Source organism: Petaurus breviceps, unplaced genomic scaffold (assembly GCF_028583685.1).
Source record: "Petaurus breviceps papuanus isolate PSGF00001 unplaced genomic scaffold, PetGlider_PUasm1.0 181, whole genome shotgun sequence".
Lineage (NCBI taxonomy): Eukaryota > Metazoa > Chordata > Mammalia > Diprotodontia > Petauridae > Petaurus > Petaurus breviceps.
The window spans coordinates 18,271,164-18,277,169 of record NW_027185784.1 but is presented as its reverse complement, the minus strand read 5'-3'; the positions used below and the strand labels follow the sequence as shown (position 1 = coordinate 18,277,169).

General features: G+C 37.8%; 1 pseudogene; it reads right to left on the bottom strand.

Moving 5' to 3' along the window:
• Positions 1–1,103: 1,103 nt before the first annotated feature.
• LOC138160627 (large ribosomal subunit protein uL3-like) lies at positions 1,104–2,281 on the bottom strand (annotated as a pseudogene).
• Positions 2,282–6,006: the final 3,725 nt, after the last annotated feature.

Here is a 6,006-nt window from a genome sequence, read left to right as displayed (position 1 = left end):
TTTTACAATTTTTTTTACATGTAATTGAGAAAAAATAAAAAAATAAAATGTTTGAAAAAGAAGCAGAAGTCGCCAGTGTCCTTCATAAAAAAAGCAAAGCATAATTGTCAATTAGGATTTTCTAGCTAGCATAGAAGAGCACTCTACATCTTCAATCCTTACTGTCATTGTTGTGGGGTCCTACAAGTTCAGGTAAATCTTTTCCTTTTCTACAGTCTGGAATCAGCCATGGTCAAATTTAAAGATGAGCTTGACCAATTTCAAGTCATCCAAGACATATTACCTGAACTTGTAGGACCCCATGTAGCTCCCATTCTCATCCCCATCTCAGTTCCTTGACATGAGTCCAAAGGAATTAACCTTCTGACAAACCAATTCCAGATTTCTTTCCCAATTATACTCAATGTGTATATGTTTATCTATTCCACAGTTAGAGCAGAAGATAATGATAGAAGATAACCATGTAGACTCTTTGGCTATGTTGTGTGGATGTTCCTCAAATAAGTCACCTTGATCTCTGGTCTCAAATCGCCTTCAGCCTCCATATACTTCCCAAAGGGATGACTCTGCTTGCTAGATTACCTATCCACTATCTTGGAGTTTCTTCCAAGAGGTCTTATTGAACTGAGGCAGCCTTTCTTTTGGTATCAATGGATCATACCCTAAGGAAATATTCTGAAACCACAAGGGGCTGGTTTCTGTCACTTTCAGTTTCTCTCTCTCACAACCATATTTGCAACTATTTTCCTTCCTGCTCAGGGTATCAACTTTAACTAACTGTTCTCCTTGCTCACTCGTTGATGGAGCAATGCACAGCATTTCCTCATGTTTCTTTGTCATTTGGGTTGATCTGACGTTGTCCAACAGCTCCAAAGGCACTATTCCTTTTATTATGCCTTCTGAAATAATCAGAAAGCTCCTGTTAAGAGTATTAAGGAAATTAACACATCAGCCCTCCACCCTTCTCCACGGCTACCAAAATGGTTATTTAGCATCTACATCACTAGCTCTGTTACCTCAGAGTGCTGTCTTTTCTTTCTTTCTTCTTGAAAAATAATTTCAATTTATTGAGAATCCACTGGGTCTAAATTGGCTCATAAACATTAGGCAGCTTCTTCTTCATCAGATTGGTCCTTTTTAGTAGTCCCATGAAATTTTTTCCTTTTCTACAGTCTGGAATTAGCCATGGTAAGATTTAGAGATGAGGTTAACCAATTTCAAGTCATCTAAGACATAGCATTTAGTTTGTACCAGAGAGAATGTTATAAGTTGAGGACATACTTCTTGGTCCCAACAAAACAGCTTTTCAGTCATTGGTCACTTCACCAGAGTGTACAAATCCTCCTGTAAGGTTATTGTTCTTGTCAAACAGGTTGTAATTGGTGATGTATTGTTTTTGATCAGTTTCCCATTCTTTATCTGGTAGCCCTGGCTAATCTTGTAGATCTTTTTGTTGATCTTGATGCAATGGTGGTAGCTCTTCTGACCAGGTTAGACCACAGAGAATGCCATGTAGATGGGAAGCCAAGATTCAATATAGGCCACCTGAGGCAGACCTTGGTAGATATTTCGGGGCAGTTTCTTTGTGTGCCAGTGGCTAGTGACACCTTTGTAACCCTAGCCTTTAGTCATTTCAGCTATTTCAATCATCTTCTCCTGCCAATTATAGTAGGGATGGGTACCTGCTGCTTCAGATTTCCATGGGCCCACAGCAGTTTCTTAGCCATGCTGCTGCCATTCATCTGGATATTTATCAGGCAAGACGTCTTCTTCCTCAGAGGGAGCAGTCACACCTGGGTATGGGTAATGACTCAGATCACCAGGCAGTATTTCTTCATGCTCTTGAAGTCTTTCTCCAACTGCTTCTTGCCATCATTGTCTTGCTTCTTCGAACAGAAATTTGTCTTCTTGGACTTGCACCAGTTCTTGTAGAATCACCACTTACATTCATCACAGATGTGGCTCAGCAAAAATGGCTTTGAAGTTTCAGAGGCCTTGGGGGTTTGCACATAGCCTATGAAATCTACAATGATCCTTGGGGGTGTTCCCATAATGGTGACCCTCTCAATCACTTCTTTCTTGTTCCTTCTGTGAGTCAGACCTGTCCACTTCTTCAATGATATGGCTCATGCCTGCCTTATAGCTCAGAAAGGCTGTGAGGTGGATGAGCTTTGTGGGGTCAGGGGAGGCTCTTCGCCTTTCCATGGTATCTGCTGCTTTGTTTCTGAGGCAGGAAGTCCAGAGATCCATTCCTGAGACTGGGGAACTTCTGGTGGGACATGCTGCTGCTGCTACTGTGGCTGCTGTTGAGGAGAGCTGGGAGAGCAGGCTGCTGCATTATCAAGGATAATCTGAGGTCAAAATCAGATCCCTCAAAACTCCCCATTAGCCTCCCATATTTCTTAGTCATGTCCAACTGTTTGTGACCCCATGGATCATAGCATGCCAGGCCCTTCTACCCTCCACTACTTTTCAAAGTCTGTCCAAGTTCATGTTTGTTGTTTCCATGACACTACCTCTACATCTCATCTTCTTCCATTCCCTTTTCCTTTTGCCTTCAATCTTTCTTATATCAGGGTCTTTTCCATTTACTCCTGTCCTCTCATTACATGGCCAAAGTATCTAACTTCTGTGTCAGTATTTGGCCTTCAGGTGAATAGCCTGAATTAATTTCTGTAAGTATTGACTGATTAGATCTCCTTGCTGCCCAAGGGACTCTTAAATGTCTCCTCTAGCATCACAATTCCAAAGTGTTGTTCTCTGGTATTCAGCTTTCCTTATAGTTCAACTCTCACAGTCATATGTTGCTACTGGAAAAATCATAGCTTTAACTATATCAGACCTGCACAACATACAGCCCAAGGGCAACTTGTGGCCTGCCAAAGAATCTCAGGTGGCCTGCCACCACACACTCTCTTCTGTTTGTCTGTGACCCATAGCAACAGACCATTGTCAGTCTAACCTTTACTTGGAAAGTGAGCTGCTAAAAAATTATTTGTGGCCTGAAGAAGTTTAGCCTATTTTAATTTTGGTGCTTACCTACTGCTAAGTTGTGCAGGTCTGAACTATACAAACATTTGTTGTCAAGGTGCTTTCTCTGCTTTTCAGTACACTGTCTAGATTTACCACAGTTTTCCTTCCAAGGAGCAAGTGTCTTTTAATTTCATGGCTGCAGTCATAGTCTGCAGTGATCTTTGAGCCCAAGAATATAAAATCTGGCACTGCTTCCATTTCTTCTCCTTCTGTTTCCAGGAAATAATGGGACTAGTTGACAAGATATTAGTTTTTTTATGTTAAGCTTCAAATCAGCTTTTTACACTTTCCTCTTTCATCTTTATCAAGAGGCTTCTTAATTCTTCTTCATGATTTTTTGATAATATTTCTCTGCAATGCCTATATTACAGTGATGGTATGTTTTAGGACTGAAGGGCTCCTTTCCTGGTGGGAAGCCACGTTCCTTTAAATATGACAGTTTTCTATGTTGAGTCCTTTGTAACAACATTAGCTATCTGAAAGTCTGTTGTCCCTTCCACCCCCACTTGCCATAACTAGCTACTGACATTGGGTCATTGTCTACTGAGGAAGGTATGGATAACAGGTCCCATCAGGCCTTTTAAATTGTTTTCAATTCGCCCTTCTGTCAGCATGAAGTCTTTCAATTTGTTCATTAGTTTCTGATTAGTAGAAGGGTGTGTAATATTTTCAATTAACCTTTGTCTCTTTTGGAATTTTGGAATTCCCTACAGTTTCAGACAACTGAAATAATATAATTACCACTTTATCTTCCTTCCTATATACCTGACATTTCCCTAAAGTATCACAGGGTTTTATAAGGACCTTTCAATATTGTCATCATCATCAGAATAAAAATGTATGCCCTCAAAACTAACAGTATCAAGAAGGGTTGTCTTATCACTATGCACTAGTTTACCAATAACTGAACAGCCTTGGTGACTATTTATTCAGTACCAAAGTATAAGATGCACAATGACAGTTCAACAATGTCCCTTAGTGCACATGATTATACTGTACACTTCTATAGAGTTGGGCTGAATTACAGTTACTTCAGCAAGATATAAAATATTATTTCATCAATAAACAAAAAAAATAATGACACTGATACCCAATGAAATAATGGTAACTTGAACCAATAGGCCTGGTCTAGGAAGAATTCTTTCACTGAGGGGGAAAAATCTACTAACATTATAATAGCCTAGAGGGAAAAAAGAAAAATTTTCAGTGTATCCCCCAGCATAGAAGCTATTAATAGGAACAAATTAGCCATAGTATATCACTGTAGTGAGGTTAATGTTGTTAGCAACTTAGACTTTGAAATTAAAATAAATTTGAAATTAAGCTTAGAATTTGAAATCATTGTAAGCCAAAATGGAAAATCTTTAATGGATCCTTGCAGTGTTGGAGCAGGTAGTCTTTCCTTGATTCAGAAGACCATAAATCCATAAAGATCTCAGATAAGCCACCACAAAATATAACTGTCCTTCAAAAAAACAGAGTTCTTGGCTTAGGAGCCCCTGGATACTTTTTCAAGATTTAGTGTGGGCTAGTTAGGAAAATTGATTTTGAAAATCATGTCCTGAGCCCCCAATAGAACACTACTATTTACAGACCATGCAAGTATCACAAATCAATACCAAACACACTTAATTTAAAGCATAAACTCAAATAAATAGCAAGAGAATCGTTCTTTATTTATTCCCCCACCCCATACATACATATGCAATCCTTTATAGTATCTAAAAGGATTATGTCCCAACCCAATTCTCATTGATTTCCTCACTATGATAAGAAAAAACACACAGCATCTTCAGATTATATGATCCAGAGGTAAAGGTTTAGATTTCAGTGCTGTTTGCCTAATAGAGTTCTACAATAACCTCTTGGTGTCAGCTAGGATCTGCTCAGTTTTTCTGCTTGGGTACAGAGTTAGGCTTCTGCTGGGATTCCTGGGTTTAAAAATGGTTCCATGGCTGCCCTTCTCTATGCACTTCCCTTTTACCTATTCACTCCAACCATGTGGATCACATCCCTTGTCTCTCCCATCTCTGCTCATCCATGTATCATTTCCCCCTTCTATTCCAACTCTGCTTTTTAAACTTCTTGTTTATCTGAAGACTCCCCACTTATCAAAGTCTTTGCCCAGGGACATAACTATTTTGCAGCTAGATATACAGCCAAAAAGTACAGGTAATTTCTCCCAATAAGTTATGTACCAATCATCATAGAAAAGGAAATTCTGGAGACTTTTCTTCTTGTCAGGTATACATCATAACTAAAATAAGATTAAGAATACTGAATACTTTGTTTGAGCTAGAAATGGACAGTAAGTGGTGTATCTTAAATATTTTCTGCTAAGATGTAACACCTTCAAGTTTATATTAATGACATATGTTGTTCAAACCTTTTGATTTTGTAGTTTCTTGAAAAATGGTCCTTCTCCAAAAGGAGAAAATATAGTCATTTGTTTCCCAGTGAGCTCCAAAATTTTCATTTTGTGGTGTTTTGCCTGAGGAATAATAGATATTTATTTATAAGAATTAACAAATGCACAAGATTGAAAGAACAACAGATTTGAGTGGGAAATAGGCAAAAGTAAATAAATAACCAAGGAAATAGACTTTCAAAAATAAATGCCTAAGAAATGTTTCTTGAATTGAGATCACAAAAAGGAAAAATCATGCTGATTAAAAAAAAAAAGATGTGGGAGTTAGCTTTCAAGGCAAAGAATGGAAAATTCTTTTTCTATTAGAGGCTTTTAAGGCTCAATTGATGTCCACATAAATAAAAAATAATTTTTAGTGAGCATTTTCCAAGAGACAAAAATATAAAATACTCTATTTGACCACTTTAAAATATGTATATAGTATATTTAAGTATAGAAAACTTTATATCTATAGGTATATGTATATTTTGATATTTCCATCTATTCTGTATTTATCTTGTACATTGACTTAAATATTTATTTCCTCTATTATAATGTATGACTCC